Source organism: Thermobia domestica, chromosome 1 (genome assembly GCF_964235325.1).
Source record: "Thermobia domestica chromosome 1, izTheDome1.hap1.1, whole genome shotgun sequence".
NCBI lineage: Eukaryota > Metazoa > Arthropoda > Insecta > Zygentoma > Lepismatidae > Thermobia > Thermobia domestica.
This window is the reverse complement of record NC_137454.1, coordinates 41,726,780-41,745,771: the sequence shown is the minus strand read 5'-3', so window position 1 is coordinate 41,745,771 and position 18,992 is coordinate 41,726,780. Positions and strand designations below refer to the sequence as shown.

The window sequence follows — 18,992 nt, the reverse complement described above, 5'->3', positions numbered from 1 at the left end:
ATGCGAGTAAAACAAAACAAAACGAAAGAAAATATTTACATAAAATCATAGTAAATTAATTATTTTCATTTATAATTGAATAGCAATGTGTAACAGTTTTTTTTTTTTTTTTTTTTTTTTTTATATATGTATTACACCATTATCAATAAATTCTCTCTATGTGTAACTGTCTCAAAGAAAATACATGACAACCTGAACCAAACTCATTTTTAGTTAAAGATGACTGCAGTGTTTCCGAGAATAGAATTTGGTTCAATTCAAAATGTCTTATTATTGAACAGATGCTTTGTTCTAAATTCGACATCTATAACAATACAGACAGAAATTTATTTATTATTATCAATAATAGTAACTTCTCCACGGTAATCATGATTTTCTTGCACGAACGTTTCAAACAATTTTCACAACTACTCTTGGAAACAATTATCAACTACAGCTGGACGCAATTATACAAAACGTATATTCAGTTTATGACTCAGCTTATGGCTCACTATGAATAAGTTTTAAAAAAAAAAAGAAAAGGAGAATGACAAATACTAAGAACAAATTAAGGTACATTCAATCTTTCTAAATAAAATTAAAAAAAAAATGAATTACTATATATAGAAAATTCCAGAGATATCAATACAAGAAAGTAATACTTCTAAAATAAAGTCAAGAATGTAACCAATTATAATTATTTAACAAATCAAAGACCACACGGTAAGATATAGCAGAATACTGGAGACAGAAAATCAAATCTTAGATTTTGATTATCAAATATTACTTCCAAAAGTAAACAGTAAAACGCATAACAACTAACTTATATCTTTTCAGCACCTGTTGCACAAATGACAATTACGGAATCAATGAATAAGTCCTGCTATGATAGCAAACACAGCACCTATAGATACCAGTACACAGCCCTGCGTGACTGCCTTTATGGGGGTGCAAGGAATGAGAAAACACCAGTAAAGGTGAAGAAGACAACACAAGACAACAATTGGATTTCTCAATGTCCTAATAACTGTGATTTCTTCTACATAGTTTTGTATTTAAACGCGTTAACTGTTTGGACTGCTCAACGAAGATCTTCCTGGAGCATCGAAACAAAGGAAAGAGAGGAAGACTGAGCATACAATGAGGATTACAGTTTGAAATCTTCATCATGCACCCCGTACGAATGCCATTAGCGTCATTCAATGATACCATTGGTACATAGGAATGTATCATTCAGGTTCAATTCTCTCATTATCATCACAAAAACGTAAGAAGCAGATCATTCCTTAGAACAAGAATGATTCTTGGAAAGAGAGCTGATCATTGTGAAGATGTATTGAAGATTGCCAGCGCGTAATCTGGCCCGCATTGATCCATCGGTTGGGAGCATTGATGTTACTGCCTACGTATTTCTGTGCTAAAAATTGAATATAGTTGACATCAGTGATACTTCATTACAACGATATGCTAAATAGTCTGTTTCCGATTAAACCAATTAAAATACCTTCATACTTATCGCTCTCTAAACAACTTTACAGCGTCTTCTGTCCTAGTTTCAGATTCTATAAATTTAAAATAGAACGCTTTTTATCTGAGTTATTGAAGAGAACAATTCCTAGCTTATATATTCTGAACAGTTTATTACCCCTGGTCATCGGAGTTGTTCAAAGTTGTATATGTATGCCAATTGTCCTTTTCCTTATTTCGTTCTTCAAACTCACGCTCTTACTTCTTTTCTCGTAACCTTCGCAACTGAAGTGGTGGCCATCTCAAAGAAGAAAAAACAATGAAGAACTGGTTAAACGAACCATAGAAATATCTGCCTATCATGGACATCATCAGATTTCCATACCTCAAAAGTTAATTTAAATTTTCATACTTCTTTTTGTGCTGAAGACCAAGATCTGGATTTTCCTTATTGCAGAATTATCATCGTCGCTTCTCGTATGTTCAAAAGCTTCTCTTTGAAGAGAAAGGCATTACCTGCCTCTCATACAATTCTACACAGACCAGATACAGGGTTGATATGTTTAAAACAAAATGTTTAAAACAAGTGTTTAAAACATGTTTAAAACGAGGGCTGTTGTTTTATTCAGTTTGTTTTAAACGTTTTTTTTTATGCTGGTTGGACATGTTTAAAACAACTAAAATATCAGATTGAAGAAGCTAATTTAATTTTCTAACAAACAACCCATCCTCCGCAGGATTTGTGCATGGAGTAAATTACAAGCAGAATTATATGCTTATTATAACAGCAATTACTGAACGAAATTCTGCACATCAGTGTGCGTATAACTAAACCAACAGAAATTCAAGTGAAGTATTTGAACATTTCTTGATTTCCAAGAATAACGGAGGTTAAACACACTATACACTATTCTAAGATCCAAATTCACAAATTCAAAACTTGGGTATTTTTTGATCACTATCATTTCCATAATAATGACAGTTCTCACGTCATAAGCTAGAAGAAATGCTCTGACAATTACAATACAACTCATAGAAAAGAGCAGTGACTAGCCTACAAGGAGCAAATGACATTTTAACTAAACAGTTTTCAAGATACATCTCTATCTGTAACATAGGTAGCTAATAATGATTAGTGTCTACGGCATAACAACACAATTAACTCTAGACACCTGCCAGGGATTTTAACAAAATGGTAGACTCTCACGTTCGGGACTCTGGTGACCCCCTTAATTATCACAGAGTCGTAAGTTATACACCATTGGAAAGCTTATAGACATAAAAAAATCATTAAAAATATGAAAATATTGACTTTGCGGGGCCCTGGCAACCGTTGCAGCCACCCTACACTGACAAAATGATGCTAATGTGTAGGCCACATACTTGTGACAATAATATAAGAAACGGTAGCCATTGCTGTCATTGCGTAATGAATTCGTTTTATGGAGGTAATATTTTAAAAAAAAAATATGCGCAGAAAAACATTCATTGAATTAGACATTCTCTCCCCTCTCCCACTATAGCACCATGAGCCATTGAGGTTTAAAGCCCTGCTACAGAAATTGCGTCAATGGGAGTTTAAAGATTAAGAATGCAGACGACCAGTAGAACGTTCTGTGAATGGAGATCGGGAAATCCCGATTTCTTTCTCCGGAATTGAACATGTGGGCGGATCGAGATTAGGGGAGTTCCCGAAATTTGATCTAGCGGTTCAATATAGATGGCAAGCAGTACCTAAGAGTGTAAAAATGTAATATATATGCCTATTTAGATTATTGTTTTAAACAAACATTTTAAATGTTTTTTTTTTTTTGTTTAAAACAAAGTACTTTGTTTTAAACGTTAAAAACGTTTTAAACAAAAAAAAACTTTTTAAACATAAAAAACTTTTTTTTTTCAACCCTGACCAGACACAGCCAAGGATAAGATTACAATATAAGCTTTGAAAATCCGCGCAGCTTATTATGTTCCTTGGTGCATTTGTTTTGGTGAATTCATGTTTCGCTTTTGCACATATCACTACAGAATCAATGATGCCACACTGTTACGTTTATAACAAATTTATCTGGTAAATGTGCATTTAAAACCAACGCTTTCCCTTTAAATATAGTACAAGTTCTTTTACCTGTGAACCGAAGAAAGGACTCAATATTAAAATTTCGAAAGATATTTTAACTGGGTTTCTTTTTCTCTTTTCCGTTTACTAAACTGATGAACACTATAATACATATATATATAATGAAAAGCAGGCAATCATCTTGTATCCAAAAAAATAATTGTAATTATATATTTCGTTTCTCGCTAAAATCTTCGTGAGTAACCTTTCTTCTAGAAGCGCTTGTTACCTTACATAGTCATTTTCGAAGAGGATTTTATTTGGACTATGATTTGAAGAATACAAAATCATCCCAGAACACTATTAAAGACCCGGAGGGGATTTAAATGTAGAAACGCTTGTATCCCGGCCATTTTAAATGTATTTTTAAAATTTTGTTACTCAGAAACTACCCTTTTAAAGTGAATGAAACTTTCAGATTCAATCGAATAAAAATGTACTAATATAACAGAAAAGCAGTAATGCACTTAGCATTGTTACCGTTGAATACACAGTGTTGCAAACTTTAAGGAATATTTTTTGTATGTTGGAAATCCAATAGAAAGATACATTGTCCGATAATTTCGTGTAAATTGCAAACGACCATACAACTAAATATAAATAAGTTTAAATATGCACTACATATCACAATATGTCACTCCGCCCCCTTTTGTCCCTTTTGGTGACATGTTAGGTGCGAGGACGTTTAGAAGCGCGGCGCGATGGTTGAGAACTAGTGCTAAGAACAGCATCGAGTGTTGTTTTCGTGTCACTGTCGAAAGATTCTAGTTATTCTAATATTGTAGCAATGTCTAAACATTAGATTCATCGTCCGTTTCAAAAGCATCGGAGTCACTATCATCTATTATTTCCGTAATTTCTCCGGGCGAAAATACGCCACTATCATAAGAACCACGACTTGTTGCGGTGGTATTCATCGCCAGAAGCTTAACTAAAAAGAGGACGTGAAGCCTAAGCAAATTACAAGAAGAATGTCGAAACAACCACACACACTTCCACTGGCTTATAAAACAGGAGAAAAAAATAACAAGTTTTTTTTTTTCCTTCTGAGTACTCATATCTTTTTGGGGTATATACATTTGACACAGCATTTCATATAAATCTACGCAGTACGTGACCTGTAGGCATGAAGGTGATAAATATTAGTGAAAAGTAAACAGAAGGGACTAGCTGTGTGAAGCTGTTGGCTTCTTTCGTCAACTGCGTGCTGAAGTGCGGGAGCTGGCCTTGATGGGTGCACGGCAACTAAAGTTGTCTCCGGGACTGAACGCCTCGTAACAAGAGGGCAACTATAGTTGTCCATGGGTCTTTAAGTGTTAAAGTTGTGAAATGAGGGGAGTAACAAGTGATACCATAATGTTAATAATGTTCTCGGGTAATCCTGTGTTCTTTAAATCTTCGACAGAAAACTTCTTCGATATTTTTAAATTTCGATACTGATAACCAAATCCGAATATCACACACTTCTACTTAAAAACAGTTTCTTAAACTTCAAATTTTGACGACACACAGCTGTTTAACACCTGACCTTCCCCCATACTCCATTGGTATCCAAAGATATTTGTTACCATTTCCGGAATTTCAAAATTGCACGTTGGCGATCCACGTTTGGGTTGTCCAGAATCTGTTCTGCCACTCACATACTCCCAGTGAGGTATTAATTATTTCGAGCGGGAAAGAGCTTGGCGGATTGCTAATTATTCTGCAAATTTAAAAAAGGAAGAACATAAAAAAAATCATATGGTGGATTTATTCTCTATTTTAGGTTACACAACATAATTTTCAACCTCAATGTTCGCAAAAGAATCATTTGCAATATCGTCGCTACTCACACGCATTCTCTCTGTCAATTTCCTACTAGCACAACTACACGTATACAACATATGATCACCTATTCACATCAAAATATACAGTCTAGCAAGAAACAAAACGAGTACCCATATGGACTATCTCTTGGCTAGAGCTACGTGAGAAAACGCGTCGGACAAATTCCGAAAGAACCAGTATAGAAAAATTACTATGTCGGATTTAATACGACATACGATCTGAACAGATTTAGTAACTATACGAATTCCCTCTTTTAGGATCAGATTATTTGAAGTTACTTTTAGCATATATTTATTTTAATACCAACCACAAAAAGAAACCAAATTCGAAAAACTTGTTGCCCAAGAAGTAGATCGACTGTGGCTAATCCACCTGTCACCAAACTTCCAATGTTTTACCGGGAGGTGAATAACCTGTTTCTATTTTGATGGTACGTTTCTTGGTTATTTCGATAACCAAACTACCATCTGCCAAACACTAATTGCAAAAAGTTGGATACTGCACATTTTACACGTTATTCACCTTAGTCCTGTTTCATAAAACACTAACAACAAAGTCTTTGCTTTAGCTATTGATGAATACCTACACTATCTCAAAGCTAGAAAATGACAGTTACATATACAATAAAACAATGGTACATGTTACGATGAAAGAATCAGTGTTGTCATGTCTTAACTTGACTTCATTTCACTTACATATAGTCAAACTATATGGCCATAACATATAGTCAACTTAGAGCCTCTGGACATAACCGAAAAACTGTTACCTATTCAGTTCAAAAGTACCATGATTGACATATTTGAATGAAACTACTTCTAATTTTATCCTAATTCTTGTCGAGATTGCCTCATCTAATCTTCCCGAGATAGATCCTAATATAACTCAAACAAATTTCTCTATTTTGTGATGACGTTTTCCTAATAATTTTCTCTCTTTTAAGTTATGTTTGAATATGCCTAGGAAATAGCAGAATCCTGATCCTTTGCACCTCTAATGTGTTGTTTTATCAGAGATCTTATCAAAACTGGGCCAAACTTTGTGTGTGAAAACACTGTATCAATTATCTGCTTCATTTATAAGTTAGAAGTATTCGCGACCGATGCTAGTACGTATTTACATTATTGATGTTCTCCTCAAAGAGGAATGAATTTCTTAACACTTTGAGTGCTAATTCCGTATTTATACGTGATGTGATTCAAAATTTGTTTCAATGGTTTTTGCTTCTTTATTATATGAGTTAGCAGTTTTGAAATATCCCTTGGACTTAGAAGTTCGGAATTTCGTCAATAGATGGCGTGAAGATCCTAATTAATACCTTGTTACCGCCAGGGTTTAAAGACCATGTGCTTATTGTTTGACCGTCATAATGGCGAGAAAGAGCCTGTCGGACAATTCAATACGCTTGTTTAGAAGCGGAATTAAGCGACAGTAATGCTGAATTGTTTGAAGGAGAGTTATTGGACGATTGTAATAATGATCCAGACTATGTAGCAACAGAAATATCAGATATGTCAGGTAAGTAAGCTTGAGATAACAATTCTCATATTTGCATTCAGTTTCCTTGCACTACGTGTAAATGTTATTTGTAATGGTTTTGTGGTTGGAATACAGAATATTATACATAAGAATAAAGAACAAGGTCTAAACTTTCAAACGATGCATGTTGTATAATTTTAGCTTTCCTAGATTTTGAGAGATAACTTAAAAAAAAAAAAAAAAAAAAAAAAAAAAAAAAAAAAAAAAAAAAAAAAAGCATTCTTGGGAAAGCCTGTACTTCAGAACCCAGCACTCAAAGTGTTACGGAAATCATCGATGTGGCTAATCACACATTAGCTTTAGAGCTCTCTTTTCATGTGTGTCACACAATTATGCCTACTCAAATTATTAACAGATAACTTCACATGAAGATCGAATCACTTTATAAAAGCATTTTACACTTTTTGTGCAAAGGTTCTAAAATTGAAACAAGTCTACTTATATAGAAACATTTTTACGTCGATTTCTTTCTGAAAGAATTGACGATTTTAACTTTTTTTTTTTTTGCTTCTTCCTTTCTTGATGTAGCGTATACATTTAACTTCAGAGTAAAAATTAAACTATAATTAGTGATATAACAAATTATTTGTATCGGTATGTAGCCATTATAATACACTGAAACTCGAATCTTTTGAAAGTTAATGTTAACACATTACATGTGGCCGCTGAACTACTGCAAACTATAGGTCTATATGACTCCCACATAGTTAATACATACAGAACTTTTGAATCTTCAATTCTTTCATACAGAAATCAGCGTTATAAAAATCTACAATTTATTCAAATTCAACTTTAGAACCACTGCACTAAAAGTGCAAAATGCTACACAATAAGTGGGTGAAACCAACAGGAAAACTCTTATAGACGCAATGAACCAAGGAGCTAAGTGACTCACCGATCTTTTAATGATTTCATTTAAAATGCGTCTATTTCTGCCTTTAATTAAATTACTAACCTCACTTAACGCATTTTTAAAAACTCTTCTGTGAAATCCCAATTCACTCCATTGTGCTTTAATCTTGTATTTGCTTAGACATTATCTCGCAAATTTCTAAGCGAACATCATAATTTTACTTACGTAAGTCTTATACTATTTTTATCTTATGTGGTTTAGCTCTAATTTGTAACCAATTATCTTGTACCAGTATGTTATAAGCTGGGTTGGCAAAAACCATGTTTCTTTAAAATAAAATTAAATAATTTGCTCTGTGTATTTGTATTACATATGGACAGAAGTAAGTTTGTTTCGCCTTGGTGTTATTATGCAACAACCGGGTTATGCTAGAAGGGGTCACATAAGCTTAAAGCGGAATCCAAACCTCTTCTCGACTTACACCCGAGAGAAACTGTCCTCTATTTGAACTTGAAACCGGGACTAATTGGCCACAAATACGATACGTCTGCCGACTCACTCACGGACTCCTGATAAAAAATACTTTGTACCGATCTTTACATATTTCTTAATATAATTGTCAAGAGTTATTTCAGAAGGACAAAAAGATAAACAGTTGAACAAGTGAAACCATTATACAGAATTACAAATGGACAATTTCAAAATACTGCAGAGTACAGAAGAACTAATCTAGTCCAAGTTAGTTTACTACGACTTTTATTAGTGCAAATTAAAGAAATACTACGACTTAATTTGCATATCATTAAGAGATGTGAATAGATACGAATTATTTGAGTCCACTTTGGCTTTGACTCACTTATACATAAATAGATACCAAAGATACTTCTCATTTTACTAAATGCCTCTCGTGGGGTTTGTATAACCCCCCCCCCCCCACACACACACACAAAAACGCACGGCGTTTCGATGTATTTTAACAATAGTAAACATTATTGGAACGAAACAACATTTAGAATTTTTGTTTGATTGCAATTACGTAACAAGAATAACAAACTATAAAAAATCACAAAACAAATGCTCATAAACTTATAATAAAAAAAAAAAGTTGGTTTTGTAGTATGATCTTTTTGAGTAATGAATGGGGAATTTAGGTCTGAATATAATACGAATAATATACGGGAGTGAAACGTGATAACCCACACATGTGTGTTCATCAAGATTTTACAAACACTTACACTTTTACGAACATTTTTCGTTTTTTGGTTTAAACCAGTTTTTTTTTTTTTTTTTTGAAAAAAAAAAACAGCTGGTTTAACCTTTTTTTAAAAAAAAAAAAAAAATAGCTGGTTTAAACCAGCCAACCCTGGTTGTAAAGCACTTACTTATAATTTTGGAACAGCGGAGGGACTCTAGCGTCCTGTAAGTAATGTCCATGAAAGCAAAAATACAAAATGGGGGAGTGCACATAAATTGGATATCTTCGTTCTTAAAAGATTTTAGAAGCACAAATGAACAAGGATACTAGAAAATTGATTAAATCAACGGGTTTTGTAAATAATAGAATGTTAAGAGTTGTTCAGGCTGACATAAGAAAAATATGTTTAAAGGAACGTAAGTTAATACAAATGAAAGACAGAAAGTATAAATAATTTACAAATTCAGCTACGTCAATTATTTTCCTAGTTCTAAATAAAAACCAACACTTGTGACAAAATATCATAAACTGCCATTTTCACAAGAAATTGTGAATAAATGCTATTTACTGTGATCACTGGTCATGTTTGCCATTTTATTGTTGCTTTTTAAGTTTTGTCTACCTTTCTGCCTGATATACAAGTCACATTGTGCAATGTTATCATGGAAAATCAGTTTAACGTCCCACGATTATGCCCGTTAGGCTAGCTGGAGTGAGAATGTAGGAGGAAACGGGAATGTGATAGGAGCTTGTGTGTTTCGGATTCCACATTAATCAGTAGGTCAACGTCTCATATAGCCTCATTGTTGAACGGGACGTTAAATTGAAAATCAACTCAACGAAACGGGAGTATCCTAGAAAACTCACGGACACGACTGTTGTCCACTCCAAACTTACTTGGCCGGGAATCGAACAAGACACCCCACCTACCAGAGATAATCGCTCCACCATTTAGCTACCGTGTCCGCCACTGTTATCGTGGAATGCAGATTACCAGTAAGATATGGAATTTAACGCTCCTCATTGGAAAGGATGAATTATTGTTTACCAACTAAATACACGGAAAGTATAGTGTACACCAAATACATGAGCAGAATTATAGGCTCGCTACTGTACGGAATTAACATACACTCTGTATATTGAACATAAATGAAACACTGTAACTCACTTCTCAGGTGAAGATGTCATTTCATAACAGTACTGACAGCAATATATTACGTAGCCAATTTCATAACAGAAGTTCTGAGTAGGTGAGTGACTGATCAAAGCCCAGGACAAACTGCTTAAGCTAGAAACTTTGGACAGGAGTTTTGGCACATACGATTTTTTACGAGTACCACTAAGGTAGGATTTTTGGAAATTCGATGGGGAAAAGATGGGGGAAATTACTATATTAAAATATCTATATCTTCAACTTCTTCAAGGTTAGATACATGAAATTTGGTATATGACTTATCTTTTTTTTTTTCTAAGTAATTTTTTTCACACTTGACCTAGAAGGGATGAAAAGGGATCGAGAAAGAAAAGGTGAGAGACATCAAATTAGGTATTTGAACTTTTTATTTACAATAATTATACATGTGCTCTAGCGTTTTTTTTTTTTTTTTTTTTTTTTTGCTAGTCCTAGAATGAAAGAAAAGATGTGGGAACAGGGGAGAGGATTGCAGTTAATCTCGAAATCCCTAAAGATTAGACGTTTTGAACTTCTAATCTAAAATAATTAAAAACATGTTTCAGTACTCTTAGATGTTTCAACTATAATGGAAGAAAAAGGGGTAGGGATGCTTCCTTCCTTAAGATGTCCATACGAGATGTCCTAACTTTTTGGGACACCTCGAGTTTAAAAGAATTCTATATGAAAGATGCAGAAGAAAGAATGCAAACTACTGTCCATAGTAACAGTTCGGATCATTTGCTAGTACTCTATACTAGACATGAATAAATACATATAAACAAAAGAATATAGATTAGTTTGAGATGCATGCCTACTTACGGCTTAATTTGACGTATATATACATAATAAACAAAAATACCTTACTGCTTCAAAATGCGCTTGAATTGCAGAAACTGTTTCAGTAATTTCTGTTAACTTCGTCAGTCGCTTTACAATAGTCAACATAAATTTACAAAACGTTTTAAATGACAGATGTCACTGCAAAAGAAGTTTCTGAGTAAAGTCTTTGCAGAAACAGAAGGTTTAAATCGAAGAGTTACTTGAATATGAAAGATTTACATTAACAAGAGAGAAATTTCATCACGTTTCAAATGGCCAAGCGGAAAAAAAAAAATGAAATTCTAAGTCAGGATGTCATTAAAATTCCAAAATGAAATTTCGTGACCTTTTCTTTACCAAATCATAAAATTTCGTAACATTCAAAAACTAATAACAGTACCTACATTCAGGGTGGATTGATTTAAATCAGTCTGATTTAAATCAAGATTTAAATCACTTGATTTTTTAAATAAAAATCGCTGATTTAAATCAAATTCCGAAATAAAATAATTTAAAGTGAAAATAAGTAAAATCCCGTTTCTGGTGTATTATTTCGGTTACGGAAGTTAATAATTATAATACAATGAGATTCAAATGTACAGTATGTACAGCATAGTATAAAAACAAGTGTCATGCACAGGATGATTAGGGAAAATCCCGTCTTGAACGGGTAACGGAGCAATACTGCTTTCTTTTCTCCGTAACAATGAGTTTGGGTTTTTAAATCGTTAACTATTCCAACGGGACAATCACCATCCACATTTGAGACGAAAATTCTTTCGCGTACGCGTCTGCTTGTTTATTCCCAGATAATAGGGCGTATATAGAGGGGTCCTATCCCGTCTCCGATTTTTTTTTAAAGATTTATAACTTTAGGTGAAATTAATGTATTTCGTGCCTCAAGCTAGTTCTATTTTTTTAAAAATATGCCCCTACCAAATATCAGTAACTTTTGTGAAAAAAAAGTGACATTTTGATAAATGTTGCTATACTTTTTCCTTAATGCTTAACCTTTTAAATTATATTACCTATTTTTATCCTATTAAAAATCGAATCTTCATTATTCGATTAAAAAAGTACCAATGAACATTTTTACTTCGTTTTCTTTTCCAAGACTGAAGGCACTGTAGAATATGTTACATATGCTTTCACGCCTTTCTGCGTCGAGACATAGTGTGTGATGACATCATAAATTAAAAAAAAAAAAAAAAAAAAAAATTTAATGCCTATTATTATTTTTCGGCAGGCTTACATTTTGCATTCAAAAGACTAAAATTTTGCACACTCGTTCAGTGCACCCCTTAGTATTTTTCAGATGTTTTTAGATCTCTGCGTGAAAACATGGTGGTCCAAAGGAAAAATGTAAAAAACGCGATTCAGATGGAGACATATGAATGGTACCATTTGAAACGCTGTTCTATTCTGAAGAGAATGACGTACAAACCATGATCCTAGGATAAATAAGGATGTTTCAGGAAACTGTTGCCTGAGATCCTGTTTTATAAGGGAATCTGGGGATGTGGGGGATATTTTTCGCGGGCTTACTTTTGCACCTAGCAGATTGAAATTTTGCACATTTATTCAATGCACCTTTTAGTATTTTTTAGTGTTTCAGATCTGTACCTTAAAACAGGGGGTTGGTCCAGAGGGGTAATAGGAGAAAAGGATATTTTTTTTTTAACAGAAAATCTCTTTTTTCTTGATTTTTCCGCCCCAGATACATGATGGAGACATTTGAATGATACGATTGAAAATCATCTTTATTCTGAAGAGAATAATATACAAATCACGACCCTAGGATAAATAGAGATGTCTGAGAAAATTTCTATATTACATGCGTGTTATCTGGGGCATTGTGGGGATGTTCTTAGCTCATTGTTAAACATTTTCCCCGTCCTTACTATTCAAGATAGCTTGAAATTTTATACACACATTTAGTACACCCCTTAGTGTTTCCCAGCTCATTTTGAGGAATCTGCGTTAACACAAGGGAGTCCAGAGGGGATCAAAATTTGAAAAAAAAAAAGTCAGGAAAAAAACATTTTCTCTCAAAATTTCCCGCTTCAGGGGCATGATAGGGAAATCTGAATGTTACCGTTTCAAAAGCTGTTCTATTCTGAAGAGAATGAGGTATGAACCATGATCCTAGGATAAATAGGGATGATGTAGCATCTTGACTGAAAGTCTATAATTTTCCTTTTAAAAAAAGCCATAATTTAAAAGGGTTAAGAAACAATGATTGGGATTACCAGAGGTTAACAATTGGGGATTAATTCAAAATTCAATCCTAATACTTTCACTTAAATGGCATAATTAGCATTTAATACTAATTCCTAATGCTTTTTCTTGAGTTCGCGACTTGTAATTTACGAGGAGAAAGATTTGATTTAAATCAAAAAAATCGATTTAAATCAAAAAATCAACAAAAATGATTTTTTTTTTAAAAAATCATGATTTTTTTCCACCCTGCCTACATTCTTTGGCACTTATCTTTATCGTATTTCTACTTTCAAAGGCTGTCCCTTGGAGCGACAAAAACTTCACATCACTTTCAGTATATCCACTGTATAAGTCTGTTTTGTTCGGTAACTAACCAACAGCAAACACTCACAAAAAAACACTACTGTACAGACAAAAAAATGCACTGCTCCAGTGTACAGCGTCAGTGAGTGTCTATTTTCGTGTTTTAATGTTTGACTGATTTTTTCTTTAACATCTTAACCTCTTAATCATTTTTTACCCTTCCTTCATTATTTTTATCCTTTCTGAAGACTACCACAAGCTGAAGAAGGAAGTAGCATCTTCCGAAAGCGCTACTTGTTGTATGTAGAAGAAAATTCTGCTACATATTTTTTGCGGTGAGTAGTAGTCTTTTTGCTTTTTCTCATTAAAATATATATATATATATATATATATATATATTTTTTAAGGTTGTCTATACAAAAGTCCGCTAAGATATAAGAGAGGAGCGGAAACAATCGTTCAACATCTACCAATGTGAAAGGACCATATTTGAAACACGTCACAATCATGTGTGTACAATGTGCTTTCAAAGTTGGTCAACAGCGTTGAAGTTCATATCTCTGTTCCACAGTAACAGCCTACATCTTGTATTTCAAGCAGAAAGGTAAACAAAACTTAAGTAAAAATTATAAAAGGGCAAATTTGGTGAATGAACACAATAAATGGCCCTTATTTACCTTCTATTGTAAAAATGGCAAAACATGGCATTTTGCCACAAGTGCCGGTCTTTTGTGATAATTTGAAAGTCTACAATAAAATTACGTGTGGTGCTGTGACAATAATATTTATCAAGAAATGAAAAGTTAAACACGAAAATACGACAAAAACTAATTCCAACTGGCGTTAAAAAATACATACGTAGGAGAGTTTGTGACTAACGTTAAGAGGAACGTACTATTTTGTTTTACTGTAACTAGTTACCGACACAAATAAACCAAGAAGCTTAAAAAAGAACTAAATTACAACATGCTTTGAATTTCTGAATACGTTCTACTAGTTACCCGCAGGAAAATGGGCACATGGACAATAACATGAAACGTTCTATATTGATAGTGTAATCTTTTGCAAACAAGAATTCAACAACTCAACCCTTTACCTAAAATTGTTGATTAATCATGCGAAACCGGGGTATAGTGCATATCGGTTGTTGTTCTTTAGGACTTGGGAGAACAGAAGCCTCGGTGGCTGTGGTAGACGGCTCGCCTCTATTGTATGGTGGTCGTGGTTCAATCCCAGCTCCCGCTAAGTCGGTATTATGGACAACTATTATTTCTTGTGTGCATGGATTTTCTCAAGGTATTCCCGTTTCCTCCTACTTTCGTCATTCCTCTATTATCATCTATCTCACTATCAGATTCTCTCTTAATCTCGGTGCATAATCGTGAGACGTTAAACTAAAAAATGAGAACATTCGTATTAGCAAATATTGAAACAAAAAAAATGTTCCTTTATACTCATGTTCACCTTCATTAACGCGCCTGCTACCTGTGCCCTACCCTGACGCGGATTAGACGCAATATTTGCATGCAGTGAATACCTAGTACGGGTTGGTGGGTATATTTCGCACAATTTCAACAAAGCACATTATCTGTATCCCAAAACACCACTATCTTTCGCCAAATACTACTAAATCAGTTCAAACTGTTATAAATATATCCCTGAAATCTCAGCGTAAGTGAATGAAGTCACTGTCTGAAATGGGGCTGGCCGACATGTTAGGGTAAAAAACAATAACTTCATTGATCTATGTTGTGGATCCAGGTAAATAGCAGAACGTTGCATTTTCATTTAACATTGGGCGTATAAAGAGAGTACAGCCCAAACGGCTCGTCCGATTAAAAAAAAAAAAAAAAAAAAGTCTTCACTTTAGATTGATATCATATTTGGAGACGGTTTCCCCTCTTACATTTTATTATAAGTCTGATAATATCAGAGTTACCCTTATGTCAGGGGACTTTTGAGACACCCTGTATATATATATATTACCCTCCGTTTATTATTCCCAGGAAATTAAAGCTGGCATCATCACTGTTTGTAGTATACTATAAAGTGATAAAAGGAAAACAGAAACAGGAACTATAACAAATGTCAGTTATGTTGTAGTTCTGGAGTGTTGCGAACTCAATACTAACGATATGTATTGCTTTCAGCAGAAAATTACTGTCTTCTTAAGAAGCCAGTTTAGAACGAAAAATATATACTACTACTCTGATGAATCTAATGCTCAGTGCAAGAACCAAAGAACTATTTATAGTTATGTTTACACAAAGCTAATTTGAAAAAGCTGAATGGGATTATGCTGCAACAGCTCATGGAAAGAGGCCTCGTAATGGGATTGGTGGTACAGTCAAGAGTTTGGCAGGTCAAGTAGGTTTGCACCATCCATATGATAATACAGTTCTAAACCCCGTCAGCTTTCGATTAGGCACCGGCAAACTTTACGGGAGTGCATTTTACGCTTGTCAGTCACGAAGATTTCACCGAATCAGCACTATTCCTACAGAATCGCTTCCACAAAGAACAAACAATTCCTGGGACACATACATTCTACCAGTTCATGCCTGCAGCTTCAGATATGCCAAAACTTTTGGTCAACGTATTTTCGTATTATAAAAGTTTATTAAAAAAGATACCCATCAAATTTGACAAAAAGTTGGCAGTGGATACGTAACTGCAATCTATAACAGGTAGTGGGTGGCATATGTTTTGGGGAAAGACGAAGTGAAAGTAACGTTTCTCTATTCAGCTGGCTGATCTCAACTTTTTGCATATCATGTGAAGCTACATATTCTCCGGATTCGTGCAGTGAATGGACTATGTAAGGTGAACCCTGTCACTCCAACACACCTACTATGTACCCTGCCTGGTAAAGATGTAGTAACAACCAATAAAGCATTTCAAGTAACACTCCGAACTAAGCAGTATCCATAGAAGACCCGAACTTCAAAACATGGACAGAAATATAATCAATGATCTTTTTTGACCCTATTGTATAATATTAATTTCATTTGTTTCTCTCGTGTGATATTATTTTATTTTATGAAAAACACGATTTTCAAATCAACGTTTGATAGTGAAATCTGTTGTAACAAATGATCCTGATCTGATTCCTAATTAAAATTTTGGGGATACATTCGTAACAGTCCAAATACTGTTTTATGATCCTTTAAAAAAAAATTAAAACAAGACTTATTGAAAAAAAAATTACGAGTATTATTCTTTTTGGAAAGAAAATTTAAGAACGATCTACAGTGTTATATGACATTTGAAAGCTCTGTTCATAAGCTTTAAAATGGCATCTTAACCACGTCCTACGTTCTTGCCGTCAATCCCAAGTGCTAATCCAACAAACATCACTCACTCAACTGTTGATAAATTCTGAGAAGTTTGGGGGACTTATTTCGAAACCGCTTCACAAATTAACTTAAGTTTTGGCATTACTCGAGCAAACGGTTCTACCAAATTTTGACACATTTCTTACATTTTCATGTTAAGTTAGTTTTGCATTTCTTTCATCAGAGCATACACTAAATGAGGAGCTCCATTTCTATTTGTAGATCTGACTTTAGGAGGGCTCAGTATAAATAGTGCATAAACACGAACCAACTTGTGCAAGGTGGTCACTAAAAAGCACGAATGTTATGTAACCGAGCTAGGGCAGGAGCGCAGTATGGCAGGTCCAAGTGGTAGCGAGGAGTTGCGTCCGTAAGGAGCAGGCGCGTGAGCGATGGGGATGTACGCATAAACGAGGAAAGTTGAAGAGCACACTTGTACACACAATACTTTCACTATCACTCAAAATTTATTTCAATATGCTGTGCACTGACAATAATAACTTATATCCACACTCTCATTCCTTCGTGAAAAATGACTGACATCATATCTTTCCTATAAATGTTTTATTTTGGTAGAACCGTAGGCTCGAGTGAGTCCTAAACTTTTTCGCTTGTTCACACAATGCAATGACAGCAGCAAGCATATAAAACATCACTGCAATGATTTGACATGCAATGGCTCAATGAAATATGCAATACTGGATCAAAAATCGAACCCGGATCTTCGGTTTACAACACCAATGCGCTAACCATTACGCTGTTGAGACCAATGACTGCACAGGGAAACAAAGCGATTGCCAGTAAAATTATTACTTTCTCTTCACACAGATGACCTAACGTGTTAAAAACTCCTATTCTACTTGGAGTTTCAACCTTTATTAGATGTGAGCGCACGATGGCACTCGTTTATAACCCACTAGGAAGCTTACGGCATAAAAAAGTGCTATCAAAGGTAAGCAGCTGGTGAATAGGTTAGGGCGTTTTTGAGTAACTGTTATCACAGTATAGTAAATCAACGATTTTAGCCTGTTTGAGAATATCTAGTGTGGGATGTTCTACTTTTGCTGTTAATGCTTTGTGTTTAACGCCCCTCTTTGACACTGACGATATATCAAACATGGACCTACACCTTAACATGATGTAACTATGAGCTACCACAGAGAATCGAACCATGCTCTCGAACACTACCCAATGCTGCTCGGGTAGTATACATTTAAGTCTAGCATATCCTATTTTTCCTCGTAAAAATTCCATGTCTTATCAACCCCTTATAATCTGAACACGCAAGTTTACAATTTAATCTAGTTACTGCATAATTAGAACAGTAATGAGTTAATTTGCTAATCTTGGAAATTGCATTTCGTGATATGATCGATTTCAACGAAAAGCTTACCTTCAAATTATTTCATTTGTCAGTTAATGACTCCCAGCACATTAACTAACACAACAGCCCTTACGAGTAAACAAATACACACACAATAACATTGTAATTACATGATAAACCCGTTTATGTAAATAATCACTAAAACCGTCAACAACTACCATTTTACCTGTGATCAGTATGTTGTTTTGTATTTAAGTCTCATATTGTGAGCTGAAGGGTACGATTTAGTCTACGAACGTTATCAGTTACTTTATATACACTTTACATAGTAGTTTAATCTCCCAAAATACAACTACTGAATACAATTGCACTAAATTCAACACTATATACATGATCAGCCGATATGCATTCGCACACCGCCATGTTCACTACTCAGCTGTTCTCGGATTGGAGTAGGATTACTTTGAAGTAGGGTTCTAACTATTTCTTCAGGTTGTATCATAAAAAGAAAATACATATTTATTTGTTTAAATATCTGAATCATAATGTTTTAAGGAAAAGTAACGCTATTTATCCAAAACAAACTCTGTGTGAAAGATTATAATGTAAATATATAATAAGTCCAAAATTATTTAGAAACGTCACATAAATTTATATTTTTAAAAAAGGTGGTTAATACATACCAAGAAGTGAAAACAACTCAAATCACGGATCCACTTTGCCATCATGCAAAAGTAATATTATGCTTGGTTTGTGGCATTATTAAATATCATGGAGGCCTCTTAATGCGATTAAAAGTTTGCAACGTACACTTATTATAATTTGAACGCAATACTGTACAGAT

The 18,992-nt window shown here is 34.2% G+C and overlaps 1 protein-coding gene across 1 annotated transcript in view; it reads right to left on the bottom strand.

Annotated features, from left to right (window-relative positions):
- The window catches only part of l(3)76BDm (trafficking protein particle complex subunit 8 homolog l(3)76BDm), a 117,061-nt gene extending 98,476 nt beyond the window's left edge, over nt 1-18,585 (bottom strand). The window contains exon 1 of the mRNA XM_081756935.1: nt 18,375-18,585. The gene's annotated coding sequence lies outside the window, so the exon portion shown is untranslated. The remainder of the gene's footprint in view (nt 1-18,374) is intronic.
- Between the last annotated feature and the right edge of the window lie 407 nt (nt 18,586-18,992).